The 14,469-nt window shown below is 36.2% G+C and overlaps 1 long non-coding RNA gene across 1 annotated transcript in view; it reads left to right on the plus strand.

The window, feature by feature from the left end:
* Nucleotides 1-2,070, plus strand: part of LOC139166935 (uncharacterized) — a 123,757-nt gene extending 121,687 nt beyond the window's left edge. Inside the window, exon 3 of the long non-coding RNA XR_011559055.1 lies at nt 2,021-2,070. This is a non-coding gene — a long non-coding RNA (uncharacterized lncRNA). The remainder of the gene's footprint in view (nt 1-2,020) is intronic.
* The last annotated feature ends 12,399 nt before the right edge of the window (nt 2,071-14,469 follow it).

Raw genomic sequence — 14,469 nt, forward strand, 5'->3', positions numbered from 1 at the left:
TATCCAGTAGAAAAGGGCTAAAGAAAACACAAGGTCTTCTAAATGAGGTGTTTATTTACTGCAAAAATCCATTAGTATATGTATTGTAAGGAATACTCTTCTGCAACTTGGGTACTCAGTTATATGAAGACAATTCCTAAAATAACATGTTAGTCTGCCCATTACTGATATCCCAGTTGTTGAAATTCAAAGGTTAAATTGTGAAAGGCACATATAATTATTTGTTTGTCTGTTTGTTTGTTTGTTTGTTTGTTTGTTTGTTTATTTATTTATTTATTTATTTACTTACTTACTTACTTACTTACTTACTTACTTACTTACTTATTTATTTATTTATTTATTGGATTTGTATGCCGCCCCTCTCCGTAGACTCGGGGCGGCTAACAACAATGATGAAAACAGCATGTAACAATCCAATAATAAAACAACTAAAAACCCGTATTATACAACCAAACATACACACAGACATACCATGCACAACTTGTAATGGCCTAGGGAGAAGTAATATCTCAACTCCCACATGCCTGGCGGTATAAGTGAGTCTTGAATAGTTTACGAAAGACAGGTAGGGTGGGGACAGTTCTAATCTCCAGGGGAGTTGGTTCCAGAGGGCCGGGGCCGCCACAGAGAAGGCTCTTCCCCTGGGGCCCGCCAAACGACATTGTTTAGTCGACGGGACCCGGAGAAGGCCAACTCTGGCCAACTCTGGGATTCGTGCAGTAGCAGGTGGTTCCGGAGGTAATCTGGTCCAATGCCATGTAGGGCTTTAAAGGTCATGACCAACACTTTGAATTGCGACCGGAAACTGATTGGCAGCCAATGCATAAGGAAATAAAGTTTAAATGAATATTTGAAAAACCATCTTCAGGGTCATTCCTATAAGACCCTAAAAAGCATGTGAGGTGTATGATTTAAGACTTGTCCACTTTTTAAATCACAACATTATGTTTTCTTCTTTATTTATTTGTGTGTTTTTTTTACTTGTTTATATGTCACCCATCTCACTATTCAAAGCAAGTCTAGCCAGTTTACAATAAAATCATACATTTAAAGATACTTTTAAGACAACCAGCTTGGTTCAGATGTCTTTTGTGCTAAATCATTATTAATATGCATCCAGAAAGGCAAAAAAGGCAGGTGCATATCAAGATTTATACTTGCATAATTTTTAGGGGCATTCTTAGGAATATGCTTAAACATGAACTCTACATTCCCCTCTCAAAAACAAATAGACATTGACTACTTTTGAGCAACATTGGTTGCTCAAAACATGTTTAAAAATAATCTGCCAAATAATAATAAACTCCCTGGATTGTTAGAACAGCCTCAGTTCCCAAGCAATACCCTACATATGTTGGATTGCAATCCTATACAGTGTTCCCTCGATTTTCGCGGGGGATGTGTTCCGAGACCACCCGCGAAAGTCGAATTTCTGTGAAGTAGAGATGCAGAAGTAAATACACTATTTTTGGCTATGAACAATGTCACAAGCCTTCCCTTAACACTTTAAACCCCTAAATTACAATCTCCCATTCCCTTAGCAACCATTTAGATCATTACCATGTTTATTTATTAAAGTTTATTAAAAAAATATTTATTAAAGTTGGACGAAAGTTTGGCGATGACATATGACGTCATCGGGCAGGAAAAACCGTGGTATAGGGGAAAAACCGCAAAGTATTTTTTAATTAATATTTTTGAAAAACCGTGGTATAGGCTTTTCGCGAAGTTCGAACCCATGAAAATCGAGGGAACACTGTAGTTACTTCTATTAGTTTTATCTTATCTACTGAGGCATTCTTTTGTATGTCAGTCCCACTAGGTAGACCAGACGAGGAAATCAACTCCACAGAAAAGTTAAAACTATTTTGATTTAATTGTCTGTAATAGTAGAAATTCACAAGACTGATTGTGCTGTACTTCCTCCCTATCTTATATGACAGTGAAACAGCATTTGCCCAAACTTCTTCCAAATGCTATCTCATTGATTTGAATTTATGTTTCAATCGTTTTTGCCTAGGTGAGAATCCTTGCATATCTCCATCAAGATCATCTTCCATACTCTCTACAGTAAGCATATAAAGCAATCTCTATGTTCAATCATTGTCTGCCGTTGTCTTCTTGAAAGGTATTTCATGCAAATTCATGGTTTAAACAAATTATTTCTGCATTAATTTTTGACCTAATTGTGCAGGGTTGTCTAAGCAGAGCTCCTAATACAGATGGAATATCTAAGGCCATTTCTTCCTCTCTTCCTCTTGCCTTGGATTATTTTGATTAATTTTTAATTAAAAATACATTTAGCCTTATTAGTAAATCTGGCCAAGCTAGTTTGTAATGCTTTCCTACCCAAGAGAAGCAAAATAAACCCATCATCAGGCTGTGTTTTTATGTAGCAAAATGTTTATAACTACAAATCATGATGGTATAATATAGACTGGAGATTTTATGAGCCAAAAGATACATGTTCTATGTATCTATGACAGAAAAAAACCCATAAACTACCGCATTACATACTTATTGAAATGATTAATTTGAAATAAATGCTTAAGTATCTTTTAATCACTTGTTCTGTTTCCATACTGACTATGAAAACAAATGGATTTTGGTGTTTTCAAAACTCAAAAATAATAAAAAATAACTTGTACATTTTTATAAACAGCAAAATAAAGCAATAAAAAGATATAGTGACATCTAAAAATTAAGTAACACCTTGAAATAAAAATGCATGCAATATTGTCATTGATTTATGACACATTTCTTATTTTAGAGTACATTTTCTATGTGTGAGAGAGATAGAGACAAAGTAATAAGCACATTTTTTTTCTTCTTTCAAAAATGAAATTACAGATACTATATCACAGTCTTACTGGCTATTTCCAACTAGTTCATTCTCTATTTGTTTTATTCTTCTCCTCTGATTCAATAGCTAAGGTGCATGCTATACAGAAGAAAAAATTTCAAGAGGATACTCATAATTCCATGAACACTGTACACTGGACATTTAAGGCCCATTCACAAGAATCAAGACTAGCAAACACATAAACTATAGACACACACACAAACACACACACACACACTGCTCAAAAAAAATTAGGGGAACACTTAGACAACATAATATAACTCCAAGTAAATCAAACTTCTGTGAAATCAAATTGTTCACTTAGGAAGCAACACTGATTGATAATAAATTTCAAATGCTGTTGTGCACATTCAACTTTGTACAGAACAAAGTATCCAATGAGAATATTTCATTCAGATCTAGGAGTGTTCCCTCTGTTTTTAGCAATATGTGTATGTATGTATGTATGTATGTATGTATGTATGTATGTATGTATGTATGTATGTATGCAGTGATGGGCTGCCAAAATTTTTACTGCACACTGGGTGTGGTTTATTTTGTGGATGTGGCTTGCCTGCCATGTGACCAGGTGGGAGTGGCTTGAAAATCATGTGACCAGGAGGTGGCTTAAAGGTCATGTGACTGGATGGGAGTGGCTTACCGCCCAAGATAAGTTTTCAAATCGGTGCTTGAACTCTTTTTCAGTTGATTAAGTCACATTATTATTGTATGCTGTCTTGTTATTGCTGTTAGCCGCCCCGAGTCTTCGGAGAGGGGCGGCATACAAATCAAATCAAATCAAATCAAATCAAATCAAATCAAATCAAATCAAATAAATAAATAAATAAATAAATAAATAAATAAATAAATAAATAAATAAATAAATAAATAAATAAATAAATAAATAAATAAATAAATAAATAAATGCAAATCCAATAAATAAATAAATAAATAAATAAATAAATAAAATTATTTGAATAGCCGCAAAAAGGACAAATGATAAACAGCAGTATTTGTTGAGGATCACAGCAACATTTTAAGGCTTTGTACTGAACCCACAAGGTTCAGTATGATAACAGGTTAGGCAAGTAGCTCAATTTTCTTTAATTGCTATAAAAGTTCAGTTCTACATAATGATTAAAATGATTAAAGTGTTTATGGGTAAAAACATACTATTTGATTATTTCCTATTTTAAAAGTAATTAAGGATCATACTAAGGTAGTAGAGAAGGAAGGACAATAAAAAAAACAATTAAGTATTCAATAAATAGTGCATAAACTTACTACCCCCACTGTGTCCCCCCCCCCACAGGTGGGGGCAGCAGCCCATTATTGTATATATGTATATATGTCCAGAAATAATTCATATCCATACTGAAAGTTCAGAAATAATTTTAACAAGCAACTATGAAGAATGGACAGAGATTTTTCAGCACAAGGACAATGGCCAACTTGATTATTTTGAAAAGATTAAGACCTTTTCTATGACCACAAAGATTAAAATAGATGATGCCCTGGCCTTTTCAGGGGTATTCAATTTAGAGAGCTAGGTATCAAGAAGTAGTGACAAAAAAAGAAGCACCTATCAAAACTGAAAATTTGCACAGAATTACTAAACCTACTTGAATATGCAAGAAAACCAATCAACTATCCTGGGCTATATGAGATTTTTAATATTATTATATGACAAGAGATTGTCATATTTAGGACACATGATGGAAACAGATAATGGAGTACAAAAGCAGCTAATCTGACAAATTTAATGAAAGAAGAAGACAGGTAATGTGGAAGATTTGTGGATTATTGATGATGTGAGCAATAATAACAGAAACTATTATGAGGTGAAGATTAGTCAAAAGGCAAGGTTGTGGCTCATTATCATTGCCATTAGATAAGGCATTTCTTAAGGGTATTCTCTCAGATATACAGTATTGTGCAAAAGTTTTAGACAGTTGTGCAAAAATGCTGCAAATTAAATGTTGCAAATTAAGAATTAAAAACGCTGCAAATTAAGAACACTTACAGAAATATAAGTGTTAACAGTTTATTTTTAACAATTCACAAAATGGAAAACAGAAAATAAATATAAATCAAATCAATATTTGGGGTGGCCACGCTTTACCTTCAAAATAGCATCAATTCGCTTTACCTTCAAAATAGCATCAATTTGCTTTACCTTCAAAATAGCATCAATTCGCTTTACCTTCAAAATAGCATCAATTCTCACACTTGCACATTTGCACAAAGTTGGGGATTTTGTAGGATTAGAGTCAGGTATATGATTAAGCAGTTATACCAAGCAGGGGCTAGTGATCATCAATTTCATATGTAGGTTGAAATACAGTCATTAACTGAAACAGAAACAGCTGGGTAGGAGGCTTACTGGGTAAGGCACAGTCAATCTCTGCTACTAAGGTGGAGGTTGTGGAAGGCAGTTTCATGTTCCAGTCCATATACCATTGTAAAACTGAGCACAGGAACAAGCTGAAAGATAGTTACTACTACATCAGCAAGGTCTCTCTCAGGCAAAATTTGCAAGCAGATTGGGGATTCAAGCTCTTTTTTAAGCTCTTTTGAAGAAAGACGCCTTAAACAAGATCTAAGTATTGCCCACAAGATCATATGCTGCAATGTCCTGCCTGTCGGCGACTACTTCAGCTTCAATCACAACAACACAAGAGCACACAACAGATTTAAACTTAATATTAATGGCTCCAAACTTGACTGTAAACAATATGACTTCAGTAACCGAGTTGTCAAAGCGTGGAACTCATTACCGGACTCCATAGTGTCAACCCCAAACCCCCAACACTTTACCTTTAGATTATCTACAGTTGACCTATCCAGATTCCTAAGAGGTCAGTAAGGGGCGAGTACAAGTGCACTAGAGTGCCTTCCGTCCCCTGTCCTATTGCTCTCCTATATCTCCTATACCTTTCTTCTATTCCTATATCTCTTCTTCTGTTCTTTCATTGATATGTTCTATTACTATATCTTCTTTTCTATTCTTTCATAGATATATTTTACTATGAGTATCTCCTCTATAACCTTCATCATGTATTTTACTATGTGTATATAGATATATACCCACTAAAACCCTCATTATGTATTGGACAAAATAAATAAATAAATAAATAAATAAATAAATAAATACATACATACATACATACATACATACATACATACATACATACATACATATATACATACATACATACAAAGAAACAGGCAACTTTTAGAACCACAGATGCAGTGTGGGACCCAGGTACACCATCTATTGTCTGGAGAGGTCAGGCCAGAAGTGGTTTTCATGAATTGCAGCCAAAAATCCACACCTTCTATGAGGAAGCCAGGCTAAACATCTCAACTTTGCATTGGAACTGGGATGTAGAAAAATGGCAGCAGGTGCTCTGGATTGATGAGACAAAATGTATAATATTTGGCTATAATAGGAAGTAGTCAAAGGACTGGATAGTATACATAATCACTGTCTGCAGGCAATAGTGGAGGTGGTGGAGGTTCCTTGCAAGTTTGGGGCTGCATTTCTGCAAATAGAATTGCAGATTTGGTTCAGAATCAAAGTTATCTTCCATATTGAGAAAATAGGTAGATACCTATCCATCACACCATTCTATCAGAGATATGTGTGATTGATCCCAAATTTATTCTGCAGCAGGACAATGACCACAAACATACAGCCAATGTCATTAAGAACTACCTTCAGCAGAACTATCTTCAGTATAAAGAAGAACAAGGTGTCCTGGAAGGGATGATTTGACCCTTCAGGAGATCAGTATCAATATCTGATCTCAATATCATTTGAGTCTGTTTGAGATTGCATGAAAGGATTTGAGGCAACCTACATCCATAGAAGATATGCTGTTAGTTCTTCAAGATGTTTGTAACAACCTTGAAGGAACCTTGACGAGTTCCTTCAAAAACTATGTACAACGGTATCAAGAAGAATTGACATTGTTTTGAAGGTAAAGAGAGATCATCCAAAATATTCATTTGATTTGGAATTTTCTGTACTTTTACTTTGTTAACTGATAAAAATAAACTATTAACACTTTTACTTCTGAAAGCATAGTTAATTTACAACATTTTTGCACAAATGCCTATTTTTTTTCACAATACTGTATGTCCAGCTCAGTCTAAATTTGCAGTATTTTGCAATCCTCTACTCAAAACAGGACCTTTGTCCCATCATTTAATCTTATATTTAAGAGGTTATATGTGTTCTGCCTGACTGGGCTCAGGCAATGCGTAACAGTCCAAGGAAAAGAAATCAACACACACGTGCTCTGCTAATCAGCAAACTTGTATTAAATAAACAAAAAAGGGTTACTCAAAACAGTCCTTAGTGTCCGGAAACAATGATAGTGCAAGGCTTACTTCAGCCGCATACAAAAACACAGGAAAAAACAAACAAAGACAACCTGGAATGAGCAAAGACGTTTCAGGAGTCCTTTTGAATCTTTGGAGCAAACAGCAAGTCCCAGAGGTTTCACCTCCCATGTGTCTGAAAAAGCTGGGTTGAAAACTTCAAAGGCACGGCACAGAAACTTCAGAGCAGGAACCACAAAATAACACAGATAAACAGCCACAGTTTGCCCTGTGCCTTTGTTCCCTTTTATACCTTTAGCCCTCATTAAGGGAACAACACCCAGCCCTCAGTATAAGAACCAAACCCAGCCCAGGAGTTACTCTGATGACTTGTAATACTCCTTCAATCGATCCCTTCTTTGCATAGCTCTTCGGCTACACAGATCAATATATTGATCTGCAGAAGAATCCAAGGACGAAAGACTGTCTGAGGGACCGCATGCCAAATCCCCTGCTGAATCCTGCGAACCAGTGGCCTCGTCCTCCTGGCTGTCTGCAACGTATTCCTGGCTGTGTGACACATCTTTCTGGCTGTCAGCCAGGCTTTCGCACTCACTTTGTGCCGCGTCTCTCCCATCTGTGGGAGCAACGGCTGGCCCAGGTCCAAACACAACAATATGAAGACAACCTGGAGCTTATATGCTCACTTCATTTCAGGCTGTTTATTAATTTTTCAATCCTTCTGTGAAGAGTTGCTCACTGGATTAAAAAATCTTTTTATTTGTAAAATATTTTTCTCTCTAGTTTTGGGACTCCAAAGAATTCTTTCACATGTAGGCTATGTCTGTAAGTTATTCAAAAATCTGCTGATAAGTGAAGTTTAATTAGCTAATTCTATCATTTAGTTTACCAAACAGTTGCTTCTCTTTATTTATTAATGATATTTAAATTCCACCACAAACTCCAAGGACTGTTAATAGTTCATCAAGATAATATGTATGTATGTCTGTGTGTGTGTTTGTGTGTCCCTGGGATTTGTGCGGCAGATGGCGGTCCCGGAGGTATTCTGGTCCGATGTCATGTAGGGCTTTATAGGTCATAAACAACACTTTGAATTGCAACCAGAAACTGATCGGCAACCAGTGCAGGCCGCTGAGTGTTGATGAGACATGGGTATATCTAGGAAAGCCCATGATTGCTCTCGCAGCCGCATTCTGCACGATCTGAAGTTTCTGAACACTTTTCAAATGTAGCCCCATGTAAAGAGTGTTGCAGTAGTTGAACCTCGAGGTAATGAGGGCATGATATAGTTATCACGAGGTGACATAGTTATTAAAAGTCACCTATCTTTTTTTAAAAAAAAAATACTTTATTGATTTATACAAAAAGGAGTAAAACAGGGGGAAAGGGGGATGGGAGTACAGAAAAGAAAAGTGGGAGGGGAGTGGGGTAAACAGTATTGTTATATCACAGCTTATATATATTGTTGTGTACACATTCCAAGTATTTGTCCATATGTAAATATTTCGTATTTAGAATTCTTATTTGAATAATCTTATAGCTATAATATTTGATAATCCAACAGTAATGTAAAAAGCGAAGGGGTAGATAGGGAGAAAAGGGGAAAAGAAAGAGAGAAGAAAGAAAGAGAAGAGAGATAGAGAGAGGAGAAGTAGTACCTGCAAGCAAGCAGGCATTTGGATTGTGACGACTTAGGTGAATTATATTTGTTGTTTTTGTTAGTGAAAGTTAATCGTAGGTTGTAATAGTAGTAGATTTCTAATAGTTATCAAGTGGATTGAACTCAGACAGGGATTGTGTTGGTTTTGGTCCGATTTTTAATTATACATATCTTTATTTTGGTTTATATTAAGCGATTTTGGTTATTTTTCGGTTTGTCATCTTTAGAGTTGGATAGCCATCTGTACCATTTCTCCCAGGCCTTGTAGAATTCTGAATCATTTTTGTTTTGAATTTCCATTGTTAATTTTGTTAGTTCGGCACATTCCATAATTTTACTAATGATGGTTAGATTTGTTGGAATGTCTTCTTTTTTCCAGTGTTGTGCATATGGTAGTTTGGAGGCCGTTAGTATTTGGATAGTGAGGTATCTGTTTTCTTTACTTAATTTCTGTCTAAAAATGCCGAGAAGAAATAACTCTGGTTTGGTTACAATATTTGTCAATATGACTTGGTCCATTATTCTTTTAATTTGTGTCCAAAATTTTTGGGCATATGTACAGGTCCACCACATAGGATAGTATGTTCCCTGGTTTTTTTTACATTTCCAGCATAGAGAAGATACGTTTGGGTACATTTTAGAAAGCTTAGCTGGTGGAAGGTGCCATCTGTATATCATTTTGTAAAGATTTTCCTTTTGTTTCCTACAAAAGTCACCTATCTTAATTGTCATTCTTCTTCTAGAATCCAAGACTGTTATATATTATTCCAAATTGATTTCTTAGACTTAAGTCTCATGAGAAGTAGAGAGTCTAATATTTTATGCATTGGAGGATCTCTACGAGTCAATTACATATTTATCTTATACCACTGTGGGACTGTCTGTTGTATTTGCCTGACATCAGGAGAGAATATAGAGTCATAAGTATAGTATGGATTTAAGGCTTCCAGATATTATTTTCATTGTGTCATTAAAAATTTAACTTGTTGATATGACAATTTATTCCCCATACAGATACAGTTTTGATATGGTATGGAATCGCAATTGCCATTCTTCATCTAGATCATAAGATATGGCATATTATCCCAAATTGATTTTCTAGACTTAAGACTACTCTATGATGGTATACTCTGTGCAACATACTGTCTTCATAGAGCAGCTAAACATGGTGACCAAACTGGTTATTGCATTGCTCCCAGAAGAAGAAACAATTAGACCACAATAGTCCTTTTGAGAACATAGCAGATTTAAGTAGAAATAAATGTGTTTGAATTGCATTTGAATATTAGTAGCTCAGGTTGGTAATTAGGCCATTGGTTTGAGCTCTGAGCTTGGGAATTTGGTTGCAAAAGTTTCATCACCATTCGAGGAGACATTGTCAGTGCATTTTGAATTTCAGTTCAAAATGCACTGACAATGTCTCCTCAAATGGTGATGAAACATTTGCAGCCAAATTGCCAAGTTCGGATTTCAAACCAACAGCGTAACTGTGATTACCTAAACAGATTGGCCATAGATAATAGGATAGATGTTACAACACTACAAGAGATTCATTTGGTTGACAAGAAACAGATTAAAGCTCAAGGGAAGATCCCAGGGTACAAAATTGTAGCTGACACAATGTCTAATGTTCATGGCTCCATTTAAAAAATCAACATAGTTTATACATGAATTTACATTTAAATCCATACTATAAATACCAGGGTGGGTCTTTACAGAGCCCACAAGGGTGATTGCAGAGGTGTGCACAGTATGTTGGAGGTAGATTATTTGCTTTTCATACCAAAGATCCCAGGATCAAATGTTGGATCTTGAGTTATTTTATATTTATTTATTTGTTTGTTTGTTTGTTTGTTTATTTATTTTGTCCAATACACAATACATATTGAGGAGGATAGACATGAATTATTATATATAGAGAAAAGATATAAAAGTAGAGAAGATATATGAAAGGAAGAAAAGATATATGATATATGAGATAAGGAGAGACAATTGGACAGGGGATGAAAGGCAGGCTAGTGCACTTATGTACGCCCCTTACTGACCTCTTAGGAACCTGGAGAGGTCAATCGTGGAAAGTCTAAGGGAGAAATGTTGGGGGTTAGGGGTTGACACTACTGAGTCCGGTAATGAGTTCCACGCTTCAACAACTCGATTGCTAAAGTCATATTTTTTACAGTCAAGCTTGGAGCGATTAATATTAAGTTTGAATTTGTTGCCTGCTCTTGTGTTGTTGCAGTTGAAGCTGAAGTAGTCATTGACAGGCAGGATGTTGCAGCATATGATTTTGTGGGCAATACTTAGATCGTGTTTTAGGTGTCGTAGTTCTAAGCTTTCTAGACCTAGGATTGATAGTCTGCTTTCGTAGGGCATTCTGTTTCGAATGGAGGAGTGAAGGGCTCTTGTGGTGAAGTATCTTTGGACATTTTAAAGGACATAATGGAAAATATATCTGTCTTATATCCTACCATTTGGGTAGACAGGTAAACATTTTGACATGGAATAAGGCGTTTTTTCCTTTATTTTTTATGCTTGGCTTTTATGCTTGGCTTTGCACACTTAACTTCCATCGCTATGTTGATCAGTCCACTGAGTTTCTATATGTATGAGCTACAGTAAATAAGCATCTAAAGACAATCAGGGCTCCCCTGCAGCTATGAATTTCAAAAGGGGAAGTGACAAGCTGTCACTAAAATCACTCTGTTTTCCACTGGTAACCCCCGATTGGTCTCCTGGAATCCCTAGGAAGTGTTTGGATAACTACTTAACCCACCTTTAGTCAGTTGTTTTCAGTAGAACAGCTTACTGCCTGTGTCCATTGTCCCTTCTTGCCCCTGACTGCTTCACTCATCAGAATATCTGCAGCACTTTATATATGCTGAAATAGAAACTCAATACATTAAGGACAAAAAAGTAAAGGTAGAAAATAAAACTTTCACTGAACCTTAGTCAGATTTTTTTTTCCTTTTGCTTCTGTTAAGAAGAAGAATCCGTTTTTTCAGATTGTTTTCACACAGAGTTGTGAACCCATACCACATCTCAGACATTAACACCCTTGAAAATGTTCAAAGATATTTCACCTGAAGAGCCCTTTACTCCTCCACTCGAAACAGAATATCCTACGAGAATAGACTAACAATCCTGGGCCTAGAAAGCCTAGAACTACAGCGCCTAAAACACGATTTAGGTATTGCCCACAAGATCATATGCTGCAACGTCCTACCGGTCAATGACTACTTCAGCTTCAACCGCAACAACACAAGAGCACGCAACAGATTCAAACTTAATACGAACCGCTCCAAACTTGACTGTAAATATATGATTTTAACAATCGAGTTGTCGAAGCGTGGAACTCATTACTGGACTCAATAGTGTCCACCCCTAACCCCCAACATTTCTTCCTTAGACTCCCCACGATTGACCTCTCCAGGTTCCTAAGAGGCCAGTAAGGGGCGTACATAAATGCACTGGTGTGCCTTTCGTCCCCTGTCCAATTGTCTTTCACATATATCATATATATTTTCTTCCTTTCCTCTCCTCTAAGTTCACTTTTACCCTTTTATATATTACTACATGTCTATTTTTCTTCCTATGTATTTGTGTATTGGACAAATGAATAAATAAAATAAATAAAAATAAATAGAATAGGTATCCAAAAGGGAATGTTTTCTGATAACACTTCTATGTTCATATATGCATACATTCATTCATTAAGTTCTAATTCTACTATATTTCAGTGGGTCTTGGCTTATAAATAGTGTGTTTTTAACTTGATTTGCTCTTTGTTGCTCCTCATTCAAAATGCTGTTGCAGCGATGCCCATTTTTTGGTATGATTGGTTATCATCCCCTGGTGACATAATTGTGCCTTCCTTTTAAAAGGGCAAATTCTTCTCCTTAGCTAGACAATCTGACATCTCAGTAAATGAAGATCATGGGTAGCCTTGGCTGATTTCTCACACACATCCCATTTTTCAACCAAACATACTAATTAGAGGAGAGCTGTTTCATCTTATTTGTCTTCCTTTCCTAGAACAGGTGTCTTCCTCTTTTTCCTCCTTCCGCAATAATCTAAATTCTTATATATTTATATATTACGTAAAGTGGTTGCCTGGGAGTTGACAAATGTCTATCTATAAACCCATACTGCACCATCAGACAGAGACATAGACAGACATATTCATATTCATATTCATATTCATAGACATAGACATAGACATAGACATAGACATAGACAGTCATAGTCATAGACATAGACATAGACATATTCATAGACAGACATAGACATAGACATAGACATATTCATAGACATAGTCATAGTCATAGTCAGACATAGACATAGACATAGACATAGACATAGACATAGACATAGACACAGTCATAGACATAGACATAGACATAGACAGATAGGCATAGACATAGACATAGACTTATTCATAGACATAGACATAGACATAGACATATTCATAGACAGACATAGACATAGACATAGACATAGACATAGACATAGACATAGACAGATAGGCATAGACATAGTCATAGTCATAGACATAGACATAGACATAGACATAGACATAGACATAGACATAGACAGATAGGCATAGACATATTCATAGACATATTCATAGACATAGACATAGACAGACATAGACAGACATAGACATAGACATTCATAGACATAGACATATTCATATTCATAGACATAGACATAGACAGACATAGACAGACATAGACATAGACATTCATAGACATAGACATATTCATATTCATAGACATAGACATAGACACAGACACAGACACAGACACAGACACAGACATAGACATAGACATAGACATAGACATAGACATAGAATAGTAGAGTTGGGAAAGACTATGGATATCTTTGCCTTCCTAGGTGGGCATCGCCATCTCACCTCAAGCCGGTCACCAGGTGATAGAATGCTCCAGTTTTCCCCAACAATCTTTTCGGAGCCTCACGGAGCTCCATGGTGACTCTCTCGAGGAAGGGAGGTGGTGGGTGAAGTTTTCCAAGATTTGCAGTGCTTCATAGCAATCCTATCATAGAGATGATTTGGGCACTTTAGAGTGAGAGCCTCACCTTCCTACCAGGTTGCTGCATCTCAGGGTTGTACAATCGTCACTAAAAAAGGAATTCACAATATATTTGCAGATTTTTGGTAACCCAGCACACTTCCAGACCTCCCACCAAGATACAATTAATTTGAATGAGATGTTTCAGTCACAAAAGACAAAGGTGGCAGAAGTGATATAGCCACTACCTGTCTTATGCTGGGTTTGCACTACTCCTTCCTTATAACTGGCTTCATGCACTGATTAATGAGTCTCTTTCCACTTCAGACTTTAATTAAAAGCTGTAAAAGCAGTCAGCTGTAATCCATGAATGTGTTGGCGACAAAAAAGTGCCATTATATAGTGGTAAGATCAAGCACTGTACAAATTTAGTGTGAAACCATGTTAAATGGATCCATATGCCTTCATTTAATGTAATATTTCAAGGGCTACTTGGTAGGAGTGGAAAACGCCATAGATAGGCAAGTATCAATTACAGTCAGAAACCATGGTACGGTGCAGAATTATTTTTCCTTACGCAGTGATAACCT

This window comes from Erythrolamprus reginae, chromosome 4 (genome assembly GCF_031021105.1).
Source record: "Erythrolamprus reginae isolate rEryReg1 chromosome 4, rEryReg1.hap1, whole genome shotgun sequence".
Classification (NCBI taxonomy): Eukaryota; Metazoa; Chordata; class Lepidosauria; order Squamata; family Dipsadidae; genus Erythrolamprus; species Erythrolamprus reginae.